This window comes from Chenopodium album, chromosome 4 (genome assembly GCF_948465745.1).
Source record: "Chenopodium album chromosome 4, dcCheAlbu1.1, whole genome shotgun sequence".
NCBI lineage: Eukaryota > Viridiplantae > Streptophyta > Magnoliopsida > Caryophyllales > Amaranthaceae > Chenopodium > Chenopodium album.
Genome location: NC_137837.1, coordinates 21,952,408 through 21,967,068, shown reverse-complemented (window position 1 = coordinate 21,967,068; position 14,661 = coordinate 21,952,408). Strand labels below are relative to the sequence as shown.

General features: G+C 40.4%; 1 non-coding gene across 1 annotated transcript; it reads left to right on the top strand.

The window, feature by feature from the left end:
- The first annotated feature begins 3,325 nt into the window (after positions 1 to 3,325).
- On the top strand, positions 3,326 to 3,432 carry LOC145629658 (small nucleolar RNA R71). The gene has a single exon (XR_014111817.1). It is a non-coding gene; the product is annotated as a small nucleolar RNA R71 (small nucleolar RNA).
- The last annotated feature ends 11,229 nt before the right edge of the window (positions 3,433 to 14,661 follow it).

Here is a 14,661-nt window from a genome sequence, read left to right as displayed (position 1 = left end):
TGACATTAAAACTAGAAATAAATTCCAAGATCAAATAGTCATAAGTATCATAGTGCAAGTTAAACAAACCACTCATGTCAATTCCTTTAAACAACTTTTCTACGGGTTTATCAATTCCTAATTTAGCAAGGGTGGGGTGATGAACAAAACGTGTAGCAATTACCTGCCTTGACGTGAGATTGATCATCCTTTGCTTTTGCTCTTGGGTGGTGATGACCACCCTCTCCCATCCCGGAACTTGCAACTCCAGGTCATTTTTAGGCTCTTGTTGCCTTGCGCTTTCCCCCCTTACGGTCCTAGATCTTTTGAGAGCCATTTTTTATGAGAAAAGGTAGGAATTGAAGCTTTCTCTCTCTTAGGGTTTTGAGAAAAATTGAGAGAAAGTGGTAGAAAATTGGTGTAGATTGTAGAGAAAGATGAAAGGATTAAGAATATGTAAAAAAAAATTGAGTTTTGATGGAAGAATTGGAGGAGATCTTGAAAATAAGGGAGTTTGAAGGTGTAAAAATGAAGGTTTTAGAGAGAGAAAGTAGTAATGAAGAAGATGAAAGAAGAAGAAAGTGAGAAAAGAAAAAAGGGAAAGAAATAAAAGGGACGGCCAAAAATAGGCACGCCCGATCGGGCGAATTATACTGAATTCCAGATGTATGGTTGCGCGCCCGATCGGGCGAGCTCCGCCCAACATTTATTTTCCTTCACTCGATTTTTCACAAAAGTGCGCCCGATCGGGCGAATTAAGCTCAATTTTCCAACTCCAGTTGCGCGCCCAATCGGGCAGCCTCGCCCGATCGGGCGAATTAAGCTCCAATTTCCAACTCCAGTTTCGCACCCGATCGGGCAGCCTCGCCCGATCGGGCGAATTAAGAGCTGAAATTTTTCCTCGCTTTCGCGTCCGATCGGGCGAGCTCCGCCCGATCGGGCTCGTGCCCAGTCGGATTCTCTTAGCTTCTTCTTCGATTTCTTTTCGTCTTCAAATTTTTCTAAGTCTCTTTACCTCTCAAACCTATACCTGTACAAAAACACTTGTAAAAGGTAAAATTTGCACTTTCCTCGCCTCTCTAAAATAAAAAGAAAAAAGAAAAAAAAAGAAAAAGGAAAACTAGTCTAGAAAGCAAGAAATACGGGTTGCCTCCCGCAAAGCGCTGGTTTATCTAGGTCCCGCACAACCTTCTTACCAAGTACAATGACTAGGACCCTTGGCCTAACGCTTGATCGGGCGGTTTCTCACCCGGTCTAGCGGTGTTTCGGTTGCGACACGGCTTCCTAACATACCCTGTGGGGTGCCGATTCACTTTGTCTGGTGGGTCCTCCTTGACTTGGAATGGGAGGTATTCAATGCTACGAACTAAAGATCCTTCTTTGATCGAGGGTTGCGTCAAATTGTCTTTGCATTCAATACTTGCAACTCGATCTGGCGGAACACTTGTCGTAGGCTCAAATTGCAAAACTTGCTTGATCGGTTCCACCTTATCATCCTCGAAACCAAGTCCAACATTGTAGAGTGCTCTTTCTATTGCGTCAATATCCCTCTGCCATCTGTCTATCTCATCTGAAAAGGATGCAACACAAGATACCGCCTCCAAGGGATCTTTTTCAAGAGCTTGGGGCTTGTTAGAATAATTCTCAACCACATTAACACTAAAACATTTCTCCTCAGTCATGGAGCTTTTAGGGGTATTATTAAGATTAAAAATAACTTTATCATCCCCTACTGATAGTGTTAACTTACCACTTCTGACATCTATGATTGCTCCTGCAGTGTTAAGGAATGGTCTACCCAAGATAATTGGGGTTTGCATATCCTCAGCCATATCAAGAACAACGAAATCAACATGTATATAAAATTTACCTACTCTAACGGGGAAATCCTCTAAAACACCTAAGGGGTATTTGAAAGAACGGTCGGCCATTTGTAGAGTTATATTGGTAGCTTTTAATTTACTCATATTTAACTTGGAACACACAGATAATGGCATGACGCTAACGCTAGCACCCAAATCACATAATGCATTATCAATCATTAGATTACCTATATGACAAGGGATAGAAAAACTACCCGGATCTTTTAATTTAGGTGGAGACTTATTTTGAAGTACGACACTACACTCAGCAGTGAAAGCTACTGTCTCTACCTCACCAATAGACCTTTTCCTTGTCAATATTTCTTTCATAAATTTTGCATATCAAGGAATTTGTGTGATTAATTCAGTGAAGGGAACTGTTACCTTCAAATCTTTTACCATCTTCAGGAACTTACCAAACTGCTTATCCAAATTTGTCTTCAAGTGACGATTGGGGAATGGAAGTTTGATAATTGGCTTTGGAGCATTGTTGCTCTTGTCTGGAGTAGCCACCTTCTCTGGAGTCATACCCTGCAATGTAGAATTTAATATGTTAGTACTATCCTTTAGCCCTGCAGGGCTATTAACTACATTGTTTGGTTTAACGGAATCAAGGTTAGCATTATTTAATAAATCAGGTTCAGCAACTCTGGGCATAGGGGGCCCTTCATAGTTTGAACCACTCCTTAGAGTAATTGCATATGCTTGATCCGTAGGCCTGGTGGGCTGTGCCGGCAGAGCTCCCTGTTGGCGGGCTTGTAGAGTAGCGGAAAGTTGCGCAATTTGATTATCTACAATTTTATTATGCGCTAGAATTGAATCAATTGTCGCATCTCTACTCTCCATGTGCTTCTGCATGTTAACCAACATCGCTCTAATTTCCACCAAAGAAGGGTCGGAAGATGAGGAGGATTGTTGTGGTTGGTTCTTCTGGCCAGCATTGGGATGGTAATAAATCTGATGCTGTTACCGTGGCGCCTGTGGTTCTTGTGGTGGTGGATTTTGAACGTTGGTACTCCGGTAGGAAAGGTACGGATGATTCCGATACCCAGGATTGTAGGTGTTGGAGTATGGGTTATTCTGCCTATAAGCTTGAAAGGCATTAACTTGCTCCACGGAACTCCTGCAATCTTGTTCCCAATGACCTAAAATACCATAATTTTCACAGAAAGCCTCATTAATTAGAATTATTATTAATCGCAGAAACATTAGCTACATTAGCAGTGCTCAGATTATCTAATTTTTGGCAGATAGAGGTCAGCTGAGCTTGCAAAAAGGATACAGAATCCACACTATGTTTCCCTTTGTTAGAAAATCCTCTAGGATTCCCATATTGGGAATTGTGTATCGCCATGTCTTCAATAACCTGACCTGCATCATCCACATTAAGATTCATAAATCTCCCACTAGCTGCAGAATCTAAAATTATTCTAGAAAAATTTCCAAGGCCATTATAAAAGGCTTGGATTAACTGCCATTGTGCTAAATTATGGTGGGGGTATTCTCTTTGCAGGTCCTTGAATCTCTCCCAAGCCTCATATAAAGATTCATCGGCTTCTTGGGGAAAGTTCTAAATCGCACTCCGTAGTACGGCTGTTCTCTCTGCAGGATAGTACTTGTTATAAAAATTCAAAACCAGAGTTTCCCAGTCAGTTATACCAAGTGCAGTTCTATTTAAGCCATTAAACCACAGTTAAGCTTTTCCAGTTAAAGAAAAGGGAAAAAGAATCTCCCTGATTTGGTCTAGAGTGACCCCGGCTTGCCTGATGGTGTTACAATATTGACAATATTCGGCAATGTGAAGATTTGGGTCTTCACCCTTGGCTCCACTAAATTGCTTCCTCTCTATCATCGTTATAAATTGAGGTTTAATTTTGAATTGAACCTCATCAAGAGCCGGAGTGGGAGTAAGATGTGGAAAATCTGAAAGCTTTGGTTGTGAATAATCACTAAGCTTCTTTAGAACCGCCATCTCTGATTCTGCATCTGATGATGCCTCTGAATCGCTAGAACCAGTTGGAGGATCGCAGTGATTATTATTATTATCACCAGAGTCCGCCAGGATTTGCTTGTAGAGATTTTTCTATCTATGAAAGGAACGTTCGATCTCATGATCGAATGGGATGTACCCTGATCTGGAACACCTGGGCATAAACAAAAAACTAGAAGCAAATATAAGATTTCCCTCAGAGAACTAACGTTCTTTGAGACAAAAAGAAAATAACCTAGACTACAAAAATAATCAGAAATATAAATAAAACTGTTTCCCCAGCAACGGCGCCAAATTTTGACAGGGTAAAGTCGTATCCCCAAATCAAAAGTAATTCCTAAATCCTCTACTAATGCAGATAGGGAAGTAGGGTCGAATCCACAGAGAAACGGATATTTCTATTCCTAATTAACTAATATAATCTAGATTATGAGGTAACCAATATTTATATTTGAATAATAAACTAACTATGGAGATCAAGAATAATTAAGGAGAAAAACAATAATAAGAAGGCCTAGGGTCACAGGTTCACCAATAATTAATATTCCGGGATAAGACATAATAATTAATAATTAACATTGCACAAATAACATGATTAACAGGCTCTCGCAGTTTACTAGATCTAAGTTCCTATTAAAAATAGCCTTTAATATTAAATTAACATCTGCTCGATTCATCAATTCAATATTGCTAAACATTCACAATCAAATTACATCTGCTCGAATCATAATCTAATTGCAAAGAATTAAAACAATTCAATAACAAATTATCATGCAATACCAATAATCAATGATAACAAATTATCCCTTTATATTAATTATGGATCCCCATAAACCCTAGAATTAAACAACTTAGACATAATCATAACTAAACTAATCAAATAAATAAAACAAAACATAATCAAATAAGTAAATGAAATAGCTGGAATTAAAGGAGAAGAAATTGTTACCAAAGGAAATCTGAATTAATGGAAGTAATTAAGAACAAGAGTTGAGAGAGAATTTAAGAGAGAGAAATATTCTAAGTAGAGAGAGAAAATCTAAGAAAAGAGGTCAACCAAAATTACGTACATAATTCGTACTTAAACATTCCTCAAAACAAAAATTAAAACTAAACTAATCAGGTCTGAGAAAAACACGCGCCCAATCGGGCTAGAGGCCGCCTGACCGGGCGCGCCTTTTTCCTTGCGCTTCTTCTCCGCAGCGACGCCCAATCGAGCTTGATGCTCGCACGATCGGGAGCGCCTTAGGCCACGCACCAGCATTGCACGCTGCGCCCGATCGTGCTAATCCTTGCCCGATCGGGCCCTTGCTTCTCTTTGAGGCTCGGACTTCGATTGGGCTTGATTCCTCGGCCCAATCCGGATTTCCTCTTCGGGTCTTGAATACTCGGTCCAAATACCTCGGTATCCCGATTACCGAGCCCTTAATCACCGGCTCGATGACTCTAACCAGCCTTGGGCTTCAAAGACGGTCGTGCTCTTCTAATTTCCGTAGTCGCTCCACGAAAAACCCGAGAAAATGCTCCAAAGGTGCAATTTCCTACAAAACTCAACAAAGACTACGAAAACACTAGAGAACACCAATTAGTAATAAAAGTGGCTCGAAAGAGCCAAAAACACTACTAATTATGACCAAGGGACGGGGGTAAATTACTATATAAAATGGACATATCAAAGGCTAACAAACTCATAACAGAATTATTCCAGCTCATTCTTCACTTAGATGCTCCAGCTGACTTAGCTCTCTTGCGGGAATAAGTGTAATGGATCACAGGCCTGGGCTACACATTGGGCTGATTCCTTGCAATACCTCCTTCCCAAAGATTCACCTTGTCCTCAAGGTGGAAGTGAGGAAATCTGTGGTCGATGTCAGAGAAACATTCCCAGGTGGCTTCCCAATCTGGCAACCCTTTCCACTTCGGCAGAACTTTAGTGGCAGTCTGGTTGGTGCGGACCCCAAGCATTGCCCCTGGCTCAGTGTCAAGTATCAGCTCAAAGGTAAGCTGCTCAGGCAGAGGAGCAGCCTGTTGTCCTGTTCCCAGGGCTTGCTTGAGCTGAGAGATGTGAAAAACTAGATGGACACGTGTTGTAGGAGGAACTTCCAACTTATAAGCAACCTCCCCAATCCTTTGCATCACAGGATAAGGACCATAGTACCGAGGGGAAAGTTTCTCATACCTTCTCCTGGCCAAAGTTTGTTGCCTGTAAGGCTTGAGCTTCACATACACCAAATCACCAAACTAAAAAGTGCCTTCCCTCCTACCCTTATCCTTCTGTTGCTTCATATACACCTGAGCTTTTGTGAGGTGAAACTTAAGATCATCTAGAATAGCATCCCTCTCCAATAACTGATCTTCCAGGGAAGGAACATTAGTGCTACCAGAAATGAAGCGCACTAATTGAGGTGGGTCTCTGCCGTAGACTTCCTTGAAAAGAGAGCATTTAGTAGCTGTGTGATAGGCGGTATTGTAGCAATACTCTGCCCAAGGTTACCAGGTTGCCCATGATCTAGGCTTTCCATTAACGAAGCAACGCAAATAAGACTTCACACCCTTATTTACCACCTCGGTTTGCCCATCAGACTCCGGATGGTATGAAGTACTTCTTTTCAGATGTGTACCTTGGAGCCTAAATAATTCTGACCAAAAAACACTCAGGAAAATCTTGTCCCTGTCAGAGACAATTGAAGAAGGAATTCCATGAAGTCGGACTATCTCCTTAGAGAAACTTTGAGCCACGGATTGAGCAGTGAATGGGTGTTTCAAGGGTATAAAATGTCCATATTTGGACAGCCTGTCTACAACCGCGAGGATAGAATCCCAACCCAAAGATTTGGGTAATCCCTCTATGAAGTCCATGGGGATGTCCTCCAAAACCTTGTCCGGAATCGACAAAGGTTGGAGTAATCCGAGGGGAGAGAGAGTAGAAGCCTTGTTTTGTTGGAAAACATGGCAGCGTTTAACATAGTTAGTGACATCCTTCCTCATACCTTCCCAATACCATTCACTTGCCAATCGATGATACGTTTTCAGATCTCCAGCATGCCCGCCAATAGGTGAGTCATGATACTCCTTAAGAAAAAGAGTAATGAGCTCAGAATTCTTGGGAACAACCACTCTACCCTTATACTTCAAAATCCCACTTTCTAGGGTGAACCATTAGGAACCACTTCACCATTTTGCAACTGAGAAATCAGCTTTTGTAGGGCCTGATCCTTGACTATGAATTCCTGAACCATTTCCCAACTTAGACCACAGGTTGTGGTTAAGAAGGAACACTCTGGTGAGAATTTCCGAGATAAAGCATCTGCTACCTTGTTACAAGGCCTCGGCTTGTAGTGAATCTCAAATGTGTACCCCAAAAATTTACTCACCCATTTTTGATATGCTTGCCCTACCTCCCTTTGTTCCAACAAAAACTTCAAGCTCTTCTGATTGGTTCGAACTACAAATTGTCTTCCCAAGAGATAATGCCTCCACTTCTCAATAGCAAACACAATGGCCATCAACTCTTTTTCGTAAATGGGCTTCGACCTAGCACGCATTCCTAAGACTTTGCTAAAGTAAGCAATGGGGTGAGCATCCTGAAGTAATACGGCCCCTAGTCCATGGCCAGAAGCATCTGTCTCCATAATGAACGGCCGAGAGAAATCTAGCATAGCTAGGATGGGGGCTCGAGTAATAGCTGCCTTCAAGGATTCAAATGCAACCGTAGCTTCTTCCGTCCACCCCCAACTCGCCTTCCGGAGTTGGTCAGTCAAAGGCCTCGCAATCAAGGCATAATTCTGGATAAACTTCCTATAGTACCCCGTGAGTCCCAAAAAACCTCGGAGCTCCTTGAGGCTAAGAGGAACAGGCCACTCTAGCATAGCTTGTACCTTAGTGGCATCAACTTCCACCCCGGCTGCTGAAATTACATGTCCCAAGTAGGCAACACGTTCTTTCCCTATCTCACATTTTTTAAAGTTAGCATAAAGTTGGTTTGAAGCCAAGCTGACCAACACTTGCTGCAAATGAACCTGATGCTTTGCCATAGACTTACTGTAAACCAGAATGTCGTCGAAGAAAACCAATACAAACTTCCTAAGGAACGGTCTGAAAACTTCGTTCATCAGGGACTGGAAGGTGGAAGGAGCATTTGTGAGGCCGAATGGCATCACTAAAAACTCATAGTGCCCTTTGTGGGTTCTAAAAGCGGTTTTATGAAAATCCGCTTCCTTAACCCGAATCTGATGATATCCTGATTTGAGGTCCAATTTCGTGAACACCTTTGCCCCAAACAATTCATCCAGCAGTTCATCAATTACGGGGATGGGAAATTTATCAGGAAAAGTTTCTTTATTTAATGCACGGTAATCCACACAGAAACGCCACAAACCGTCTTTCTTTTTAACTAAAAGGACAGGACTCGAAAAAGCACTAGTGGAGGTTTGAATGATACCTTCTTGTAGCATATCTCTCACCAATTTCTCAATTTCGTCCTTCTGGTATTGGGGGTATCTATACGGTCGAACACTCACCGGGTTGGCACCATTCTTCAATGTGATAGAGTGATCAATCTGCCATTGAGGAGGCAATCTCTCAGGCATGTGAAAAACCCCTTGGTATTGAGTGATCAAAGGGCTGAGAGCTACTGGTAATTGTGGTTCCTCTTCAACAGAATTTCCCAGGTGGTTCAGCTCTACCAATACACCATAACCAGCCTTCTGGATCGTCTTCACCATGGCCTTAAGCGTAATGCAAGTGCTCCCCAGCTATGGATCACCTCGTAAAATCACCGACTCACCACCTGTCTGAAACCGGAGTGTTTGCGTTTTCCAGTTTGAAGAAATTGTTCCCAATTTCTCGAGCCATTGGACCCCCAAAATTACGTCCGAATTTCCTAAGGGAAGGACAAGAAAATCCTCCACTATTGTAACCCCTTGCAGCTCCAATAGTACTCCTTCACACTATAATCCCCCATATTTTTAAATATATTATAAATGAAATTTATTTTATTTATAATATTTATTAGTATTTTTCCGAATTTTATTTTAAAAAGTTTCAAATTATTTTGGGTGGAAAATTATTTTTATTACATTATGATTTTTTATGAACCATCATTCTATAATTCATGTCCAAACAATCAAAGTCAATCTCACTTTATATACTTAATTGGCCCATTAATTTTATGAGGCCCAATCTTACAACTTGCCCTACACCACTCTCTCTCCTATAAATACCCCATACATCCCCAAATTTTTCCCCACACAAAAAGGTTAGTAAACTCTCTTCTTTTTATTTTATTTCTTTATTATTTTTCCCTTATTTTTCTTTTCTTTTCTTTTCTTTTCCCTTTTTCTTTTCTTTTTCTTTCTTACTTTTCTTTCTTCACGTGAGCATAACTCAATGCTGTCGCCCCTTATGCCGCCCAGCCACCACCGGCGCGCCTCCCTACCACCGGCGCCTGACCACCGGTGTCGCTGCCCCTGCAGCCGGCGGCCACCTACCCCTTTTTTTCCTTTGTTTTCAATTTTATTTGCTTATTGTTATGTAATTAATTTTGAGTTTTGATTTTATAGTATAAAGTTTATGTTTTTAGCATCAAAATTATATTTTGATGGTATAAAGATTATAAATTTCAAATTATAATTGTTGTTAAAATTTCAGATTATATTTATGTTACAAATTTTCAGATTTTATAATTTTAAAACCTAGGGTTTCAATTTATTTAAATTGGGATTTTAGGGTTCTTATGATCAATTAATTTGGGGATTTTGTTCCTATTGTATTTCTAATGATTAATTAACCATAAAAACATGTTTTTAATGAAGTTTTAAGGAGTTTTAATCTAAATTATATTGTTGGAAATTTGGTTAAGTATTAATTTATTGTTGTTGGTTTTTTTCTAGGAAGTGATTATTACCTAAGAGACTTTTAAGTAATTAAAAGTGGCACAAAGGATTGTTTACACGAGGTGCGTACATGTCTACTTCATTGTAAGTAGTATCATGTTTAGGTACCAAAAGAAAAGAACTTAGTTTCATGTTTAGAGAACACTTGGATGGAAATTGTTTGGTTATACATTTGATTTATGCATGTGCTTATATTTATGAGACATGTTTTGGTGAATTGATTATGTTTGTATGGAATTATGGATGCAAGCATGTTGAATTATATTGGATTAATTGTTTGTATGGAATGTTGATACAAACATATTGGATTGGTTTGTTAACCACATTTGGATTATTAAAGGATTGGAATTGAATGGTTTAAGTGGAATGAATTTATTAATTATTCCACAAGGTTATTATTTATTTATTTATTTATTACTCAATCATGACTTGTTAGTATGTTGAGTAAAGGTGGATTATTAAGCCGAAATGGCTAGATGGGTTGACTATGTTCAACAATTTGGATAATTTGGAAGTTTAATGGAATTAAAGGTCAATTTGTGATGTGATCACCATTGTCCTAAATAATATTAAAAGTGAATTGATGTATGATTGTTATGTATGGTCTTCTTGAATGAGTCGACTATTAATTAAAATTGTAATCACGAAAAGTGAAACATGGATGAGCAATAAAACTCTGGAAAGCGTGCACTTCTAGAGTATTGACAATTATGGGTTGGGGTACACGGTGGTAGCCCGTGGCTTTTCGAGGCTTGTTTGATCAACATGTCCTCTTTTCTTTTGGTATTTACATTTTATTTTATAATGAAAGTTAGATGGGATCCTAGACTAACTTTGTGAGAATGGAGTCGCGCCCATTCTTGCATTGCGCTAAACTTTTATTTTAAATGGTCATTTGGGACCAAAATGATTTGGTGGTTTGGACAACCTCGTCTATTGCTTACTCCAAATTGAATTAATCAAACTAAATACAAAGAGTCAAGTGTTTGGAATTGGTTAGTAAGTATGTTGAGTCAATTGAATTGTCTAAGTGTAAAATCTTGATTAATGAATTCGTGTTGTATGTTTATTTACTTTAATTAATTGATCATGCTAGGTTTGGTACGTTGTAGCTTGTATGTGCTCAGCTTTGCTGATTGCATGCTTTTGTGTGTGTTTTCTTTTGGTCATGGCCTTGGCCTTTCAATGACCCTGTGATGATCCAATTATTACACTTGTATTATTGGGGAGCAGTATTGCACAGGTTAGCTTGATGATGTGAAGTTCGGTGATTTGACATATGCATTGTCAAGGGATTGGTGTGATTGAGAGTATTCGTTCTTTGTGTTGAACTTATTTATGTTTTACTATTTTAATTATATTTTGGGATTTCGAATATTGGTTTGATTCAATAAGGGCCTTTATGGTTCCAATTTGTAAGCTTTGACTTATTGGTTTTCTAAATTATATTATTTTAAGATTTAAGTTGGATTTCCGCTGCAATACTTTGATAAAGCCTTAACGTTTTAACACGTGGCGGTAGCATGCCAATGGTTCTCCTCTATTTTTTATTTAAAGAAAGTGGTTTGGAAATGGGAGAATTATTGGGGTGTTACACACACACTCCATCACCTTGTACCGCCGCTCCAGTACCCAAAGTAACCCCAAAACTCTTGGATTCAGTTACAGGAAGATTCAAGTGATCCGCTGCCACCGTTGAAATAAAGTTGTGGGTCGCCCCCGGGTCCACCATCACAATCACCTTACCCCTATTGATCCTATCTTCCATGCGCATGGTTTTAGGGCTAGTAATGCCCATGACAGAACAAAGAGAAACTCCTTATGGTGGCTCAATCGGTGGGAAAGAAGGTGGCGGTAGGGGTGGTTCAATTTCTGCGTCCGAGAGCTCTCTGGCTTCCTCGTCTTCTCCCACATCGTCATCAACCATGAGCAAGACACTAAGCTCACGGCGGCGGCAAAGGTGGTTGACGTGCCACTTGTCATCGCAACGGAAACAAAGTCCTTGCTCCCTTTTTTGCTGCACCTCCTTCTCCATCAGGCGTCTTATGTCACCGGTGGCTTTATGGGTGGATCGGGTCTGAGGAGAGAGAATGGATGAGTTGTGGTGATTTGGGTTTGTGTTTAGATTCGTGTTTAGGTTCGGGTTATTTGGGTGAGAGTTTTGCGGGTTGGGTTTGGTAGTCGGGTATGGAGTGCGCCAAGTGGGTAGGCTGCCAGTGGGCTTGTTTTTTGGGCTGAGTTTTAACTTCTCTTCAATCCTCATAGAAAGCTCCATGGCCTGGTCCAATGTAACCGGATCTAGGATCCGAACTTCGACCCGGATTTCTTCGCGTAGACCATTCAAATACTGGCCCTTAGCTATCTCTTCAAATTGGAGCAAGCAACTCGATGAAGCGGCGCAGATAATCCTCCACCGTGCCCGTTTGCTGGTGAGCTAACCACTGTTCGTGGAGGGTGCCGGTGGCGATGGTTCATGGCTTCCCAAGTCAACACGAGTTAGCGCCTGTGCTCCCATTGATACCAGAGCAAGGCGTCACCCTCCAACACGACGATCGCCGCCTCCAGCTGTCGTCTGCTGACAACCGGTAGAAATGGAAGAATCTCTCCGCGCGAAGAATCCATCCGTCTGGGTTGGTTCCATCGAACAAGGGAAGATCGAGCTTCCTCAACCGCCAATTCGCCTGGCCGCCGTCTCCTCCGCCCTCTCCCGGCGCCAGTTGCGGATGTGTTCCAACAAACGGATTATCCCATTGATATGGAGATCTGTTAACAGCGGCAGAGCGAGTCTTCTCCGGCGCAGCTGCGAGCTGAGCAGAGAGATCCGTCTTGAATGCTGCCAATGCTGAAGTAATCTCGTGGGCTACCCGGTTCGAGACCTCAGCTATCTCTTGTTCCAGCAAATCCAACCGTTGGGCGTGGGTAAGTCGGGCCATCTTACTCCGGTAGGACTGAGGTTGCTCTGATACCAAATTTGCTAGGAATTAACCCAAAACAGGAAGTAGAAAAACAAGGGAATGATCAGGAAATTAAGTAAGGGAAGGATATATGTATAGATGATCAAGGTAATCAAACAATACAATCACTCTTCATTCGAGAGGAAGAGTAGCTCTCCAAAACTAAGCAAAAGCTTAACAATAATTTTCCGCATGACCTCTCCCTCAAGCTAACCTCCTATTAATACCACTAATCATAACAAATTGATCAGCTTAGGGAATAATCAACTAAGAAGAGAATTACAAAACTGACCTCAAGGCTAACAAACTCATAACAGAATTATTCCAGCTCATTCTTCACTTACATGCTCCAACTGACTTAGCTCTCTTGCGGGAATAAGTGTAATGGATCACAGGCCTGGGCTGCACATTGGGATGATTCCTTGCAAAGAAGTAAGACTAAGAGGGGTTTTGTATGCTTGTACAAACACTATAGGATAATTTTGGCACTTATAGTGTGTCTTGATAAGGGGGGATTTGGAGGGAAGGGAAAGAGAAGGAGATTGAATGATGCATTTTCACTTAGACATAATATGGGGAAGAGTAGAATATTTTCCTTTCCATTTAATAAACTAAATCCATTTAAAAGCTCGAAAGATTTGGAAGGATATAAATGTCCAACTCTCTCTGCCCTCACTTCAATTCTCTATCCTGTCTTTCCCTTCCTTCAATGGTTGCTAAGAACACTAAACATATTTAACATTAGTGTGGGAGGTAATAAGGCATTCAAGCACAATTTTGGGTGGGAAAAGACTTAAGAGTTGAGTGCTGACTTTTGGAATGGATGGGATCTTGCCCAAGGGATCCTTAATGTCACTGAGTTCTTGCTGATTAATTATTCAATTTTCTTAATTGTAGGATGAAGATGAAGAGGCCTACTTGCAAACATATGACTGTGGAGATGAAAATGGTGCTTTCATACATGCCGAGTCGTCTCAAGATGATTTAGAAGCATAGAAGTTATCAGACTAATTATCCAGATGTATGAAACTTACCAATGTACTCTGTATATAATATCTAAGATATATACAGAAATTAACTTAAAGCAGTTCCATTCCTTTGGTATGATAATCGTCATTCATTCATTTATTAGCAACTGTGTGCGTCACAACATCAGGACGAGTTTTAAAGAAGACTTTCCATGAATAGTTGTTTAAGCTATAAACAAAAATTCAAAGCTTTATACGAAGTATAATCCTGTTACAAACTATTTTCAGTCTTAAAAAGCTGAAACTATTGCTTGTGCAGTTATAATGAAACCTGTCTTTTATCACAGAAATACATGCTGGTACCAGCTACCAAGTGAACTATGAGCTTAAAATCGCTGCGGAATAACAATGTTTTCTTAAAAATGTGTTGCTGGATTATACAGCCAAAACTCATCACCATTACAGCCTTTTTTTCTCTGGCATCCGCGTGTAGTTTACGTTTATGGAAGCAAAGTAAGCCATTGTTAAATTGCTCCTGAAGTTTTAATGACAGACAGTACTACCACAGATGATTGATTCTGCCTGATTTCACAATTTCAATGGTTGCATCAGAAAATTTAACTTCATTATTTATTCATAATTTATTCCAACACGTACCCAGCAGTCAGCAAGTACTGAACATTCTTGATGTCAACCAACCAGAGTTAGCAGGCTAGGTCCTTTGGGAAAAGGAGGGAAAGGGTAAGGAAATCCCCACCCCCAAAGTACTGCTAATGGAGAGGTTGTGAGATGTTGGTAGTTGGTGCCTTTGCAAAATCAATTTTTATGATAGTTTACAATGTAAAATTAGCAGGTAAATGTCTGTAGAATACATATTAGTTGGTGCATGTTGCAATCAGTATATAATACAGTGCGAGGAATCCTTAAATGTCCGAATTTGCAGGACCCTCTGTAAAACCTTAGCAGAAAAGGAAGCAGTTAAACTTGAAACATTGAACGGGTAGAAATCATCAA